Consider the following 16,298-nt stretch of genomic DNA (forward strand, 5'->3'; position numbering starts at 1 on the left):
TCCGGGACAGTCTGCAGTGTTCCGGGACAGTCTGCAGTGTTCCGGGACAGTCTGCAGTGTTCCGGGACAGTCTGCAGTGTTCCGGGACAGTCTGCAGTGTTCCGGGACAGTCTGCAGTGTTCCGGGACAGTCTGCAGTGTTCCGGGACAGTATGCAGTGCTCCGGGACAGTCTGCAGTGTTCCGGGACAGTCTGCAGTGTTCCGGGACAGTCTGTAGTGTTCCGGGACAGTCTGTAGTGTTCCGGGACAGTCTGTAGTGTTCCGGGACAGTCTGCAGTGTTCCGGGACAGTCTGCAGTGTTCCGGGACAGTCTGCAGTGTTCCGGGACAGTCTGCAGTGTTCCGGGACAGTCTGCAGTGTTCCGGGACAGTCTGTAGTGTTCCGGGACAGTCTGTAGTGTTCCGGGACAGTCTGTAGTGTTCCGGGACAGTCTGCAGTGTTCCAGGACAGTCTGTAGTGTTCCGGGACAGTCTGTAGTGTTCCGAGACAGTCTGCAGTGTTCCGGGACAGTCTGTAGTGTTCCGGGACAGTCTGTAGTGTTCCGGAACAGTCTGTAGTGTTCCGGGACAGTCTGCAGTGTTCCGGGACAGTCTGCAGTGTTCCGGGACAGTCTGCAGTGTTCCGGGACAGTCTGCAGTGTTCCGGGACAGTCTGTAGTGTTCCGGAACAGTCTGCAGTGTTCCGGGACAGTCTGCAGTGTTCCGGGACAGTCTGTAGTGTTCCGGGACAGTCTGCAGTGTTCCGGGACAGTCTGCAGTGTTCCGGGACAGTCTGCAGTGTTCCGGGACAGTCTGTAGTGTTCCGGGACAGTCTGCAGTGTTCCGGGACAGTCTGTAGTGTTCCGGAACACAATGTATTTTTTTAACGCTATGTAAATTGCTTATAAAATAAATTTACGTAATTTCGACCAAGCAGCAGCTGTTGTGGGATCAGAAACATATGCCTTTTGCCAGGATTTGAAAATTCAGGTGTTTTTGCCAATCAGAATTATATATATGACTTCCAAAGTGTTTCACTAATGGGATGTCAAACCGGTCAAATCATATGACCCTTGACCTCACATTTGGCCGCGTGCGCATGCGCCAGGAACCTCTTTTTGACCGCCCATGACTAATTTATTAATGACTGTATAATGACTGTATAATGTATTAATGACAAAAGTCTAGAACGGAAAATGAAGAGTGACATCTTTAAAGGCTTTTTTAGGTGTCAGTTGTCAAAAGGCTTTTTTTTAGGTTAATTGTCATATAATTGTAGGATGTCCTAGCAGGTGACTACTGTCCTAGGAGTGTCCTAGCAGGTGACCACTGTCCTAGGAGTGTCCTAGCAGGTGACCACTGTCCTAGGAGTGTCCTAGCAGGTGACTACTGTCCTAGCAGTATCCCAGCAGGTGACCACAGTCCTAGCAGTATCCTAGCAGATGACTACTGTCCTAGGAGTATCCCAGCAGGTGATCATGATATGATTTTGACAGGTTTTAGGCGATCACTTCGGTAGTGTTGACCTAGTACTGGCACGGTACACAGGGAGTGTTGACCTAGTACTGGCCGGTACACAGGGAGTGTTGACCTAGTACTGGCCGGTACACAGGGAGTGTTGACCTAGTACTGGCACGGTACACAGGGAGTGTTGACCTAGTACTGGCCGGTACACAGGGAGTGTTGACCTAGTACTGGCCGGTACACAGGGAGTGTTGACCTAGTACTGGCACGGTACACAGGGAGTGTTGACCTAGTACTGGCACGGTACACAGGGAGTGTTGACCTAGTACTGGCCGGTACACAGGGAGTGTTGACCTAGTACTGGCACGGTACACAGGGAGTGTTGACCTAGTACTGGCACGGTACACAGGGAGTGTTGACCTAGTACTGGCCGGTACACAGGGAGTGTTGACCTAGTACTGGCCGGTACACAGGGAGTGTTGACCTAGTACTGGCACGGTACACAGGGAGTGTTGACCTAGTACTGGCACGGTACACAGGGAGTGTTGACCTAGTACTGGCCGGTACACAGGGAGTGTTGACCTAGTACTGGCCGGTACACAGGGAGTGTTGACCTAGTACTGGCACGGTACACAGGGAGTGTTGACCTAGTACTGGCCGGTACACAGGGAGTGTTGACCTAGTACTGGCCGGTACACAGGGAGTGTTGACCTAGTACTGGCCGGTACACAGGGAGTGTTGACCTAGTACTGGCACGGTACACAGGGAGTGTTGACCTAGTACTGGCCGGTACACAGGGAGTGTTGACCTAGTACTGGCCGGTACACAGGGAGTGTTGACCTAGTACTGGCACGGTACACAGGGAGTGTTGACCTAGTACTGGCCGGTACACAGGGAGTGTTGACCTAGTACTGGCCAGTACACAGGGAGTGTTGACCTAGTACTGGCACGGTACACAGGTAGTGTTGACCTAGTACTGGCCGGTACACAGGTAGTGTTGACCTAGTACTGGCCGGTACACAGGGAGTGTTGACCTAGTACTGGCCGGTACACGGGGAGTGTTGACCTGGTACTGGCACGGTACACAGGGAGTGTTGACCTAGTACTGGCCGGTACACAGGGAGTGTTGACCTGGTACTGGCACGGTACACAGGGAGTGTTGACATAGTACTGGCACGGTACACAAATAGTGTTGACCTAGTACTGGAACGGTACACAAATAGTGTTGACCTAGTACTGGAACGGTACACAAATAGTGTTGACCTAGTACTGGCTTGGAGGATAATTGAACTGGGTTGGTTGCTGCTGGTGGTGTTCCAAGCTCCCACTGAACGGGTTGGTGGAAGGTGCCACCGCTGGAGCAAAGGGGTTGTTGTGGCTGGCATATTCTGTACTCCCCACCTGCAAAACAGTCACGTGTCAAGACCCAACACACAAAACCCTTCACTACCTCAAGGTAGTCGACTTGAGGTTCAATTCGAGTTAATGACTAAAAATATGAAATTAAATTGACATTCAATGCCGAGGAAAATTCATAACAAAAAATATTATGAATTGAATGTGAGGAATTTGTTATGATAGTATAATATATCTCTTGATAAAGACTGCATCTTAGACCAATGGAATATTTAAATATTACAAGTTTGTTATTTTGTTGATGGACAAGATTCCCAATAGTGTCCCTGTGGCTGTTGTTCCAAATTTATTTATATATTATTTATTTATATACATACAAGAAGGTACATTGGGATTGTGAGGATACATAGTATAGTAATTACAATCTTGTAAAGCCACTAGTACGCGCAGCGTTTAGGGTAAATACCTTAGGCGGATGTGCCACAGCGTAATCTAGCTGTGGCTGCTGTTGAGTGTAGGTCTCCTGGGTGTAGCCCTCCTGGGTGTACCCTTGGCCCTCCGGTGCAGTACCGTCACCCGCCATGGTACCGTAGGTGGCCAGCTTCCCGTTGGCTTGGCCAGGAGTGGCCATGGCCGGCGTCGTCTCCTGCGGAGGCATAGCGCACGTCAGTGTATATTACTCTATACTGCTGCCTAACATTATTTGGAGGAGTGAGTATGCTTTTTTTATATTAAATGTTGAAAGTGTTAATATGCTATTTTTTAGGAGGTTGGATTTTTTATATATGATATTTGATGGGACCTATACATGACTGAATACATCTGGGTGATGTATGCATGACTGTAAACAACCTGTAAATTGTAAATATATTAAGTGAAGAGAGTCCAAAGTGATGACCGACACACACACACACACACACACACACACACACACACACACACACACACACACACACACACACACACACACACACACACACACACTGAAGCTAGGTCTGCAGTTAGGGAAGTTACTAAGGCAGTGGCTTCTTCTCAGAAAGCAGCTGGATGCACTAGCCAGCTGATAGAGCGAAAAGACCTGTATTAATAGTAGGCCTTGAGGAGCAAACAGGGACTAGTCCAGTGTGGAGGAGAGACAAGGACAAAAATGAAGTTAATGAGATCCTTAAAGGGGTAAAGATGGAGAAGGCTGACCAGAATATTGAAAAGGTTTTCAGGCTCGGACAGTACAACAAGGACAGAGACCGATTGATAAAGGTGGTATTCACGAGCGAGAGAACAAAAGAGGAATTGTTAGCAAGGAAGAGAGGACTAGCAATTGTATCGAAGTTCAAAAAAAAAAGTATTCATGCCAAGGAATATGACAACTGACGAGAGAATGAGGGCAGCAGCTGCAAGAAGGAGCTCAGGGAAAAAGAAAGGAATCAGGGATTCACAACCCCGAGCCCTACAATCCCAGAGGGGAGTGGGAGAACCCTACACAAGCAGTTCGACACAGTGAGACAAGCACCACCCTCACCCTCCACCCAATAGATGTCCTACTTGTCCCAACCCCTAGTACCCAAGGTGCCCACCTAGGGCTCTCCCCTCCCCCACTCCCTTCCCAGGATCTCCCTTCTCCCCCACCCCCCCAAGCCCTCCCTAATCCCCCATGCCCTCCTTTCTCCCACACCCCCAAGAACCTCCATTCTCCCCCCCTCCCCCCCTAAACCCTCCAATATCCCTACCCCTCTGAGCCCTTCCCCCATTCCCCCTAAGCCATCCCTTCTTCCTCATCCCCCTCAGCCCTCCCTTTCCCCCAACCTCCCCCCCCCCAACCTCCACCCCAAGCCCTCCTCCCTTTCCCCCAACCTTCCCCCCCCCCAAGCCCTCCTCCCTCTTCTGCCCCCCCCCATCTCCCCACGGACTTCCCTCCTCCCATATCCCCCTAAACCTCCCCTTTTCTGACACTCCCCCAAGCCTCCCCTCTTACCCCCCAAGCCTCCCCTGCCTCCCCACCCCCACCAAACATCTTTACTCCCCTAACCCCCCAAACCCGCCCTCCCTACACCACCCTCCCCATACTGACCTTGACGTACTGCTGCTGGTCCTCGGCAGCTGCTCCTCCGGAGGCGGTTCTGCCCAGGGCTGGAGCTCCCCCGAGGCGAAGATGCCATAGAAGATGATGCCAGGAAGTGAATGATGGAGGCGATGAGGAACACCACCTGCCACTCCTCCTCCCGTCTGCGCCGCCACAAGTGGAGAGAGCAAGGTTCTTAGTGACGCTCAGATTGGTTACCAGTGAGGGAGGGACGGACGGGAGGGGGATGGAAGGGTAAGTACCGGTGAAGGAAGAGGAGAAGGAGGGGCTTAAGGGAAGGAAGTAATTGAAGAGATCAATTAGTAAGCAAATGGGAGATAATGTCTTAAAAATAATTGTTTAGATAGAGGCTTTGATTTAGTTGGTTGACATGCGCAGGAAAATTCGTCGGATCTTGTGGATATTTAGAAGGCAACCCGCTTCTCGTACTTGCTTATAGTCAATATCTTGCTTATGAATAAGTGCATATGTGACATACTATTTTATTGTGAATATTTGAGGTTTACCGTGAAAAGCTGAATAGAAAACCACAGCCTAACCTAACCTTCTTAGTATGTTAAGATATTACAGTTAGTACTTAACCTATACCTATATTGATATTACAGTTTATAAAATAAAACAAAACTAAAATATTTAAATAAATTGTAAAGTAACTCAGGATATTGTCAAATTTGTATAAAATCTCTATTGTTTAATAAAATTGAGATAAAAAGTTAGTGCCATGAAAAACATACGGCTTGGAATATGTCACATATATACTTATTTATAAGCGAAATAGTGACTATAAGCAATAAGTCATATATGTGCTGTCTTGTGCGAGCAACCGGAGCGGGGAAAAGTTCCTCCCCTTTGCTCTGTGTTTCCCTTTCCCACAATTGAAATTGATATAAGTTTATTGAGGCATAAATACACACAAAGGGATGAGGTAGCTTAAGCTATGCTCACCCTGTTCAGTACAACGTGTTCATACATACATAGACACACATCACAAACAATAAACATATTACCGAACATTCTGAGAGATAAACATATACATTTCTTCCTTTACACAAGTACTATGTTACCAGACGTACACACAAATACCTTTTATGAGCAGATACATAGACAATTTACAATAGACATTCAGACAATTTAACAAAAGGTTATAATCTTGGTGGAAAATTCTATATCTCTCCAGAATCTCATCAACCTTTCCGTTGTGACTCAACCAGGCTATTTGTTCAGGAACAGTTCTTATCTAAGTGTTTCTATATACATTAATCAACGGACAGTGAAGAACATAATGGGTGAGGGTGTGAGACCTTAACATAACACATAGTTTACACTTGGTGTCATTATCATTAACAACTGTACCATATTGCCAGTAATATTTGTACCCAAGCCTGAGCCGCATGTGCACAGAGTCATTCCAAGCGTTTCTCCTTTTACCATAAGTGTAGTAGTGGGTGTTTTGACACACACACCTGTAGTGTCTCACACACCTGTAGTGTTGCGTGGTTTGGCGTGAAGTTAGTGTGAATTGTTTTTGAGTTTGTTGCTTTATGTTCGGTAATACATGTTTATAAAGTGTTAAGCCATTTCCCTTTTTTATATTGTATCAGTGGTCAGCAACATTTATTTTGTAATTACCCTTAATTAAGCGAATTGTCAGTCATGTTTTCTTGTATCTTTTGCATCTGTCCCCACCCCAGAGTAAACTGGTGCACCTCATGTCGCTGGGAGACAGAAGAGCTAGAGGAGACAATCACAACACGCACAATTCCCAGGGGAATTGACAGGGTAGACAAGGATGTTTTATATAACACGGGTGGTACACCCACAAGGGGACACAATTGGAAGCTGAGTACCCAAATAAGCCACAGGGACGTTAGAAAGAACTTTTTCAGTGTCAGAGTAGTTAGTAAATGGAATGCACTAGGAAGTGATGTAGTGGAGGTTGACTGCATACACGTCATTTTCAAATCACTTTCCGCAAGCCCAACTAGGTGAGTAAACACACACACACACACACACACACACACACACACACACACACACACACACACACACACACACACACACACACACACACAACAATAGCGTGCAACAGGAGACAACATTGGGCCCTCCTGGAAGCCATGGTTAAGGAAGAGGGTGTGGACCACAGTCTCGCTCCAACATAAATGAGAGAAGAGGAGACAATTTTCTCCCATTACGACGTGAAAAGGAAGTCAATTTTATCGGTTCTTTGCGAGAGGAAGAGCCAATCTGGCGAGGAAAGGCGAGTGGCCTGGTGAGCCCTCTGACTTACACCTGCGGGCGGCCTGGTGAGCCCTCTGACTTACACCTGCGGGCGGCCTGGTGAGCCCTCTGACTTACACCTGCGAGCACCAGCCCTGTATACTGTGTGTCGAGGGGGGGAGGGGAGTGGGGGGGGCATGGGGAGGACGGACACGAGGAGGGGATATGAGGGGGGGATATGAGGAGGAACATGAGGGAAGAAATGGGGAACATGAGGGGGAACATGAGGGGGGAACATGAGAGGAACATGAAGAACATGAGGGGGAACATGAGTGGTAACATGAGGGAGAACATGAAGAGGAACATGAGAGAGAATATAAGGAGGGGAAACATGAGATAAACATTAAAAACGTAAGAAAAGGTTCCTCATGATCCGGCTTCAACACACCCAGCCGGGTGTTGAAGACGCATCACCACAGTCCGGCCAGCACACCAAGTATCAGAATCAGTGGGGGAGGGGGAGGGGGGAGAGGGGGGCGAGTCAAATCAATGGTGGTGGGGGTGGGGAGGTGGCGAGGGCTCAGCCCGAACGGAACACCAAGCCTTCATTCCCCTAGAGGCGCCACCAACTCCCCTTTCATCTTGCACTCTCAATGGTGCCTACTGGGGAAGCTGGGGGGAGGTGGGGGGAGGTGGGGCTGGGGAAGCTGGGGGGAGGTGGGGCTGGGGAGGGGGGGGAGGTAGGGCTGGGGAGGGGCGGAGAGGTGGGACTGGGGAGGGGCGGAGAGGTAGGGCTGGGGAGGGGCGGAAAGGTGTTGACAGCACATTTCTATAATGTGTTATAAACACGCACATCTCCCCTGCTCTATCTCCTCACCATTCACTATTAACATCTCTCCCTCGCACCATCCTCCTAAGTCTTATCTCCGTCTTCACTATCTCCCTTCCTAATCTCACGATAATCCTCACTATCCTCTTCTAATTATCCACCTCCTCCATCTACACCCGATGGTAATCCCATCGTCTTTCATGCCCTTTCCTCCCCCACCCCATCCCTCTTTCTCCCCCATATCAGCCGTTTTTCTCCCCCAGCCCATTGACTCTTCCAAGACTGGTTTCTCCCTCCATTCACAAGGCCTTTCCTTACATTCCAACGCTCCTCTGCCCCCCATTCCAACACCCCATTTTTTTACGTCTTAAAAAAATGGGACGTCTACAGTCTGCCATTAGGATGGACAGGAGCAACAGGTCTTCCCTCTCTCTCTCTCTCTCTCTCTCTCTCCTTCTCTCTCTCTCTCTCTCTCTCTCTCTCTCTCTCTCTCTCTCTCCCTTCCATCCCACCATCTCCTCCGTTCTAATAGTTAACTCTCTCATCCCATCTGGTCGCCTCGTCGCCACGGGTGTGGGGATGGAGGGGAGGGGATGGGATGGGAGGGGATGGGACAGTTAAGGACGATCCCTAACGGGAAGGGGAGGAACATTGCAATAAATATGGCTGTTAGGGTTGACACCCGTCTCCCCCCCCCTCCTGCTTACGAAGCCTCTTCATCGTTGCGAAAGATTCACTTAATGAGCCGCAACATTCAGTGGTTCCTTGACCCCCACCAGCACTCACAGTGGTTCCTGGATCCCCACCAGTACTTACAGTGGTTCCTGGACCCCCACCAGCACTTACAGTGGTTCCTTGACCCCCACCAGCACTCACAGTGGTTCCTGGATCCCCACCAGCACTCACAGTGGTTCCTGGATCCCCACCAGTACTTACAGTGGTTCCTGGACCCCCACCAGTATTTACAGTGGTTCCTGGACCCCCACCAGCACTTACAGTGGTTCCTGGACCCCCACCAGCACTTACAGTGGTTCCTGGACCCCCACCAGCACTTACAGTGGTTCCTGGACCCCCACCAGCACTTACAGTGATTCTAAGACCCCCAAAGAATATTTGCAGGGACCCCACATTGTCTGCTACCCCGGACTACCTGGGGCCAGATTCAGGAATCAGTTACGCAAGTACTTACGAGAATGTGCATCTTTCCTCAACCTTTGACGGCTTTGGTTACATTTATTAAACATTTTACAAGCATGAAAACTTGCCAATCAACTGTTATTATTGTTATAAACAGCCTCCTGGTGCTTCCGAGCTCATTAACTGTTTAATAATTGTAAACAAAGCCGCCAGAGACTGAAAAAAAAGATGTACAGGTTCGTAAGTGTTTGCGTAACTGCTTCGTGAATCTGGCCCCTGGAGTATACGTATAGTGGGTTCTGAGAGTTCTGCTCCCGAAGCCCGGCCTGGGCCAGCCATGTCTTGTGGTAAACTGATCTAAAAGGCTTGGCGCTGGCCCACATATCCATTGCAATCCGATTGGTCAAGAGGATCCAACCATACTCCAATCACCTAATATTATCAACCAAGGAGGAAGGGGAATAGATTTGTCAAAGAGCTGCTGCAGCAAAAATAATCCGTGAAAACATGGGGATAAAAGCAAATGAAATACTTCGAAATCCGCGCTATTTAACCCGAAGTCACGGGCAAGTGGAAGGAGGAAGCTAAGGCTCTGGTTTGAGGGGAAGGTGAAGGGGAGGGGGAGGTGAGGGAAGGAGGGAGGTGAGGGAAGGAGGGGGAGGTGAGGAAAGGGGAGGTAGGGGGGAAGAGGGAAGTGGGGCGACACGCAGAAGCCATCCTCCCAGGGGAACTGTGTCATTTTCTACTTTAACAAATTCGGTGCTGGGTATCCGTGAATCTGTGGAATTAGATATATCCCCGAGGGGCTTATAGTCGTCGGCACCTCCCCATAGCCCCGCGTGGGGGGGCTCGGTGCCCCCTCCTGCCACACCTCCGCCTCCAGGACCTCCTCCAGACCCCCTTCCCTCTACCCGTCACCACACTGTGTTGATATCACACTCCGCGGGCAGCGGGTCCCACTCACTACTACTTCCTTATACAAACGACCTCCACAGGCAGGCTGGAGCTTCCGTGTGTGTATTAACTATTTGTATTTACTATTTGTGCCTGCACAACCTAGCTCTTGGACCCCGACCTTTTTAACCAATATATTTTTCCTCTATTATGTCTACTTCATATTTATTTCTCTCTACCCCCCCACACACACACTCGCGTCCTCAGCAAGCAGCCCGTAGCAGCTGTCTAACTACCTGGTACCTATTTATTGCTAGGTAAACAGGGGTATCAGGGTGAAAGAATCTTTACCCTAGGATAACGAATCCCAAGCGCTGTCTACTCAGCCACCAGGCCCCAGTGTGCACGTGTGCGCGCGCGCGTGCTATACTAAAGAAGCTTCCCCCATAAAAACTCAACAATTACGGGTGGAAATTGGAAAAGTTCCACCCGACTGTGACTATACGCCTCAAGCACCAGTCCGTTACCATGACAACCACACCAGATTCTAGTAACTGATTTGTCATTGAAACTTTCTGCTATTGCTATCATTTAGATATCTGTCACTATTTATTTGATTTTCAATCTTATCGAAAATAAAACAAAATATTCATACTATCAAATATTTGTATTGGCAAATCAAATACTCTTCCATTATAGATTCTGGCCATTTAAATAGTCCTTTACAATAATTCTGGCCATTTAAATAGTCCTTTACAATCATTCTGGCCATTTAAATAGTCCTTTACAATCATTCTGGCCATTTATTTGTTTCATTCATGGCGCTAGGTGAAGAGTGACAATGGACAGGTCAAAGGTCAGGACCTGATGTTCCTCTTCCGCTAATTAAACCCTTAGTAGTGATAATGGCAGCTATCTGTTCCGTGGGTGGGATAGGTCCCTCTGAGGGTCGGGGTGAGGGGGGGGGGGTTCTGTGACTGGACGGAAGACAGTTCCCTGTGGACAAAAAGTACTCTCAGAAGGCGCCAAATCGATGTATCTAACGATATAAACAAAATGTGGTTTCCATGGAGACGAAGGAATGTGGTGGACGGGCGCTAGATGGCACCACGGGTCACTATAACTGGACCCGTAAAAATGGCGCGTTACAAGGGCGTTACATTATGTGGTGCAGCGTTGAGGCGTGCAGGGGCGGCCAGTGGTCAGATCAGTGGGGATTTTGTATTGTTTGTGGGTGCGAGGGTGTGTGTGTGGGTGTGTGTGTGTGTGTGGGTGTGTGGGTGTGTGGTGTGTGTGTGTGTGTGTGTGTGTGTGTGTGTGTGTGGTGTGTGTGTGTGTGTGTGTGTGTGTGTGTGTGTGTGTGTGTGAGTGTGTGTGTGTGTGTACGTACCCCACACACACACACACACACACACACACACACACACACACACACACACACACACACACACACACACACACACACACACACGAAGAAATACTGGGGGGAAACTTGATCTCAGTCCCTTAACGGAAAGAGGGGGGGGGTTTAGGGGAGACATGATAACGACGTATAAGATAGGCGTTTGATAAACTAGACGTAAAAGCAATGTTCCAATTAAGGAACAGTAGACGGAGAGAACATAACTGGAAACACAGATGTCGGAAAGAACTGTTTCAGCCTCAGAGTCGTAAATAAGTGGAGTAGATGAAGTTAGCCAAGCCAATTCCATATTCAACTTCAAATGTATATATGATAAGAAAAAGTGTATAGCCCAACACCTCTGTATTGTGTATAGCCCAACACCTCTGTATTATGTATAGCCCAACACCTCTGTATTGTGTATAGCCCAACACCTCTGTATTGTGTATAGCCCAACACCTCTGTATTATGTATAGCCCAACACCTCTGTATTGTGTATAGCCCAACACCTCTGTATTATGTATAGCCCAACACCTCTGTATTGTGTATAGCCCAACAACTCCGTATTATGTATAGCCCAACACCTCTGTATTATGTATAGCCCAACACCTCTGTATTATGTATAGCCCAACACCTCTGTATTGTGTATAGCCCAACAGCTGTGTATTGTGTATAGCCCAACACCTCTGTATTATGTATAGCCCAACACCTCTGTATTATGTATAGCCCAACACCTCTGTATTATGTATAGCCCAACACCTCTGTATTATGTATAGCCCAACACCTCTGTATTATGTATAGCCCAACACCTCTGTATTATGTATAGCCCAACACCTCTGTATTGTGTATAGCCCAACAGCTGTGTGTTGTGTATAGCCCAACACCTCTGTATTATGTATAGCCCAACACCTCTGTATTATGTATAGCCCAACACCTCTGTATTATGTATAGCCCAACACCTCTGTATTATGTATAGCCCAACACCTCTGTATTATGTATAGCCCAACACCTCTGTATTATGTATAGCCCAACACCTCTGTATTGTGTATAGCCCAACAGCTGTGTGTTGTGTATAGCCCAACAACTCTGTATTATGTATAGCCCAACACCTCTGTATTATGTATAGCCCAACACCTCTGTATTATGTATAGCCCAACACCTCTGTATTATGTATAGCCCAACACCTCTGTATTGTGTATAACCCAACACCTCTGTATTGTGTATAGCCCAACAGCTGTGTATTATGTATAGCCCAACACCTCTGTATTATGTATAGCCCAACACCTCTGTATTGTGTATAACCCAACACCTCTGTATTGTGTATAGCCCAACAGCTGTGTATGGTGTATAACCCAACACCTCTGTATTGTGTATAGCCCAACAGCTGTGTATGGTGTATAACCCAACACCTCTGTATTGTGTATAGCCCAACACCTCTGTATTGTGTATAACCCAACACCTCTGTATTGTGTATAGCCCAACAGCTGTGTATGGTGTATAACCCAACACCTCTGTATTGTGTATAGCCCAACAGCTGTGTATGGTGTATAACCCAACACCTCTGTATTGTGTATAGCCCAACAGCTGTGTATGGTGTATAACCTAACACCTCTGTATTGTGTATAGCCCAACACCTCTGTATGGTGTATAACCCAACACCTCTGTATTGTGTATAGCCCAACAGCTGTGTATGGTGTATAACCCAACACCTCTGTATTGTGTATAGCCCAACAGCTGTGTATGGTGTATAACCCAACACCTCTGTATTGTGTATAGCCCAACAGCTGTGTATGGTGTATAACCCAACACCTCTGTATTGTGTATAGCCCAACACCTCTGTATTGTGTATAACCCAACACCTCTGTATTGTGTATAGCCCAACAGCTGTGTATGGTGTATAACCCAACACCTCTGTATTGTGTATAGCCCAACAGCTGTGTATGGTGTATAACCCAACACCTCTGTATTGTGTATAGCCCAACAGCTGTGTATGGTGTATAACCCAACACCTCTGTATTGTGTATAGCCCAACACCTCTGTATGGTGTATAACCCAACACCTCTGTATTGTGTATAGCCCAACAGCTGTGTATGGTGTATAACCCAACACCTCTGTATTGTGTATAGCCCAACAGCTGTGTATGGTGTATAACCCAACACCTCTGTATTGTGTATAGCCCAACAGCTGTGTATGGTGTATAACCCAACACCTCTGTATTGTGTATAGCCCAACACCTCTGTATGGTGTATAACCCAACACCTCTGTATTGTGTATAGCCCAACAGCTGTGTATGGTGTATAACCCAACACCTCTGTATTGTGTATAGCCCAACAGCTGTGTATGGTGTATAACCCAACACCTCTGTATGGTGTATAACCCAACACCTCTGTATTGTGTATAGCCCAACAGCTGTGTATGGTGTATAACCCAACACCTCTGTATGGTGTATAACCCAACACCTCTGTATTGTGTATAGCCCAACAGCTGTGTATGGTGTATAACCCAACAGCTCTGTATAGTCCTGTGTATTAGGTAGTATGGTTAAACTATTAACACTATGCTCACACTAAACTCAAGTATTAATTAAAACATCTGTGTATTAACAGACATATCTAATTATTATTATCATCAGCAAAATAAGTTACCTTGTATAAATGCATATCATCACTTTACAATAAATAAATTTAGCGGAAACATGAATGTGATTAATATTTGGTGAAAGTAAATTTTTGCTCTTAATCTTCAAGTCACAGATCATCGGTCATAAAAGGAAAATAAATCTATCTTTTTGGAGGCGTGATGGATGCCGCGGGCGTGATGGGTGCCGCGGGCGTGATGAATGCCGCGGGCGTGATGGGTGCCGCGGGCGTGATGACCTCTCACACTCATGAATGTAGTCATTCTTATAACATTGTAGTCATAGTGTGGAGTCACTCATGCAGCCAGACAACCATTCTCACTGCTGACACAGGCAGTTGGCTCCTGTTCCTCCTGGTGTGAGTGTGAAGGTGTTCCCTCCCTCGTCCGGGTGCTGGTAGCTCTTCTCTGGCATCTCTCCACGAGCTCCGACTCTTGGTCTCCCTCACAAATACCTGGTTGATGGGGTTCTGGGAGTTCTTCTACTCCCCAAGCCCGGCCCGAGGCCAGGCTTGACTTGTGAGAGTTTGGTCCACCAGGCTGTTGCTTGGAGCGGCCCGCAGGCCCACATACCCACCACAGCCCGGTTGGTCCGGAACGTCTTTTAGAAAACAGTCGCTTGCTCGCTCGCCCAACGTAATAGTCTCGTGGATAAAGGTGGTAATGGAGTCTGACAACTCTGTCTTTACTGAGGCTGTCATGTCGCTAAACACTTAACTTTCACAACATGAGTCTTCCTCCCTCCACCACCTTCATGTTAAGTGATGAAATTTAACGAGTATTTGATGAGTTTATTAGTTCAATAATTCTTTATACAACTCTTACGGTAATAGTATAGTGTCTGGTGTGTTTAGACTCGCCTGTTTCTCAAGTTTCCATGCATGTTCCCAGGTTCTCATTATGTATTTGTTATGGATATTTCCTCATTCGCCGCGCTGTCAATCTCTCCTCTGTTTATAGTTCTATCGTGTCAACTTTGATCTTCTCTGTTCTAGCGACGTCAGGTGGAGATGTCTTAGTCGTTCCTCGTATCCCATCACTTGTCATTCTAAGACCAGCTTCGATGCAAACCACTCTACCTTATCGGAGTTTCCTCAATTGCTTTTCCAGGTTGGATCTCCACAATAGGACTGCATAATCTAGCACTCGTCTTACGTATGTTGGATACAGGAGCACAGTGACCCAAATATCTTCGAATTGAGATTCGTCTCCCTTAGCCTTTCCGTTAGTTCAACCCTCACAGTTCCGGTACGGGCCACGTTGTATACCAGTGGAACTTTTATAGATTGGTTTCGTGTTCCTTAGGTGAAGGTGTCACGCTGGAGCGGCGCACTCAAGAACAGTTTTAATAAATGTAGTGAAGAGGACTCTGAAGCCCTCCGTCCTCAGGTTCCTAAATGTTACAACTGTGTTAGACAGCTTCCCACATGTTGAGATGTTATTCTACTCACACAAGTCACTATTCCTAGTTAGCAGTTGGATCATCTTCCAGATTGTTCTCTAAATTTAGCTGTGTAAGAGAGAGTCATCTGTTCATTTCACATTTTTTCAATGGTTCCCCTGTGCTTCCTACATATTTTCATTACCTTCCATTTATCTGGGTTGATATCTAGTAGCCATGCCTCCGAAGATACCTGAAGGTTTTTCAAGTCAGCCTGCATCTCTTTACAAGTCATGTGTGTCATTGCTCTCTTTATTAATGTTGTATCACCCACAAACACTGATACGAGTGCATCAACATCATTTACACATCATGTAATGTGTAAATGATGCGTAAAGTGCATCAACTTAGGCGTAAATGTAAATGACCTCGTTGAGGTCATTTACGCATACCAGGCGTATTACTGACCCCTGTGGGACACCACTGTTGATCTGCCTCCACTTTGGGCACTCTTCTGTCACCATAGCTCACTGTTTCCAATTTGGGAGGTACAATTTAATCAAATTTTGTGTGTGTGTGTGAGGGGGGGGGGGAGAGGGTAATTGGGGAGGGGGGTGATTCTCTCTGAATGTGAGAAAGGTGATGAATAAAACATGAGTGGAAGTACTCACCGAGTGCTTGGTGAACTCCTCGACCACGATGGGGCAGATCATGCCACTCAGAGTGCCGAAGCCGTTGCTAATGCCCATCAGGATGGAGGTAGCGCGGGGCGATGTCCAAGTGGTTGACGTTGAACCCTGGGGGGAGGGGAGACAGGTTCTCATGTAGGGGGGGGGGGGAGCAGGTGGGGGGGGAGCAGGTAGGGTGGGAGCAGGTGGGGGGGAGCAGGTGGGGGGGGAGCAGGTGGGGGGGGGAGCAGG

This window comes from Procambarus clarkii, chromosome 35 (assembly GCF_040958095.1).
Source record: "Procambarus clarkii isolate CNS0578487 chromosome 35, FALCON_Pclarkii_2.0, whole genome shotgun sequence".
Classification (NCBI taxonomy): domain Eukaryota; kingdom Metazoa; phylum Arthropoda; class Malacostraca; order Decapoda; family Cambaridae; genus Procambarus; species Procambarus clarkii.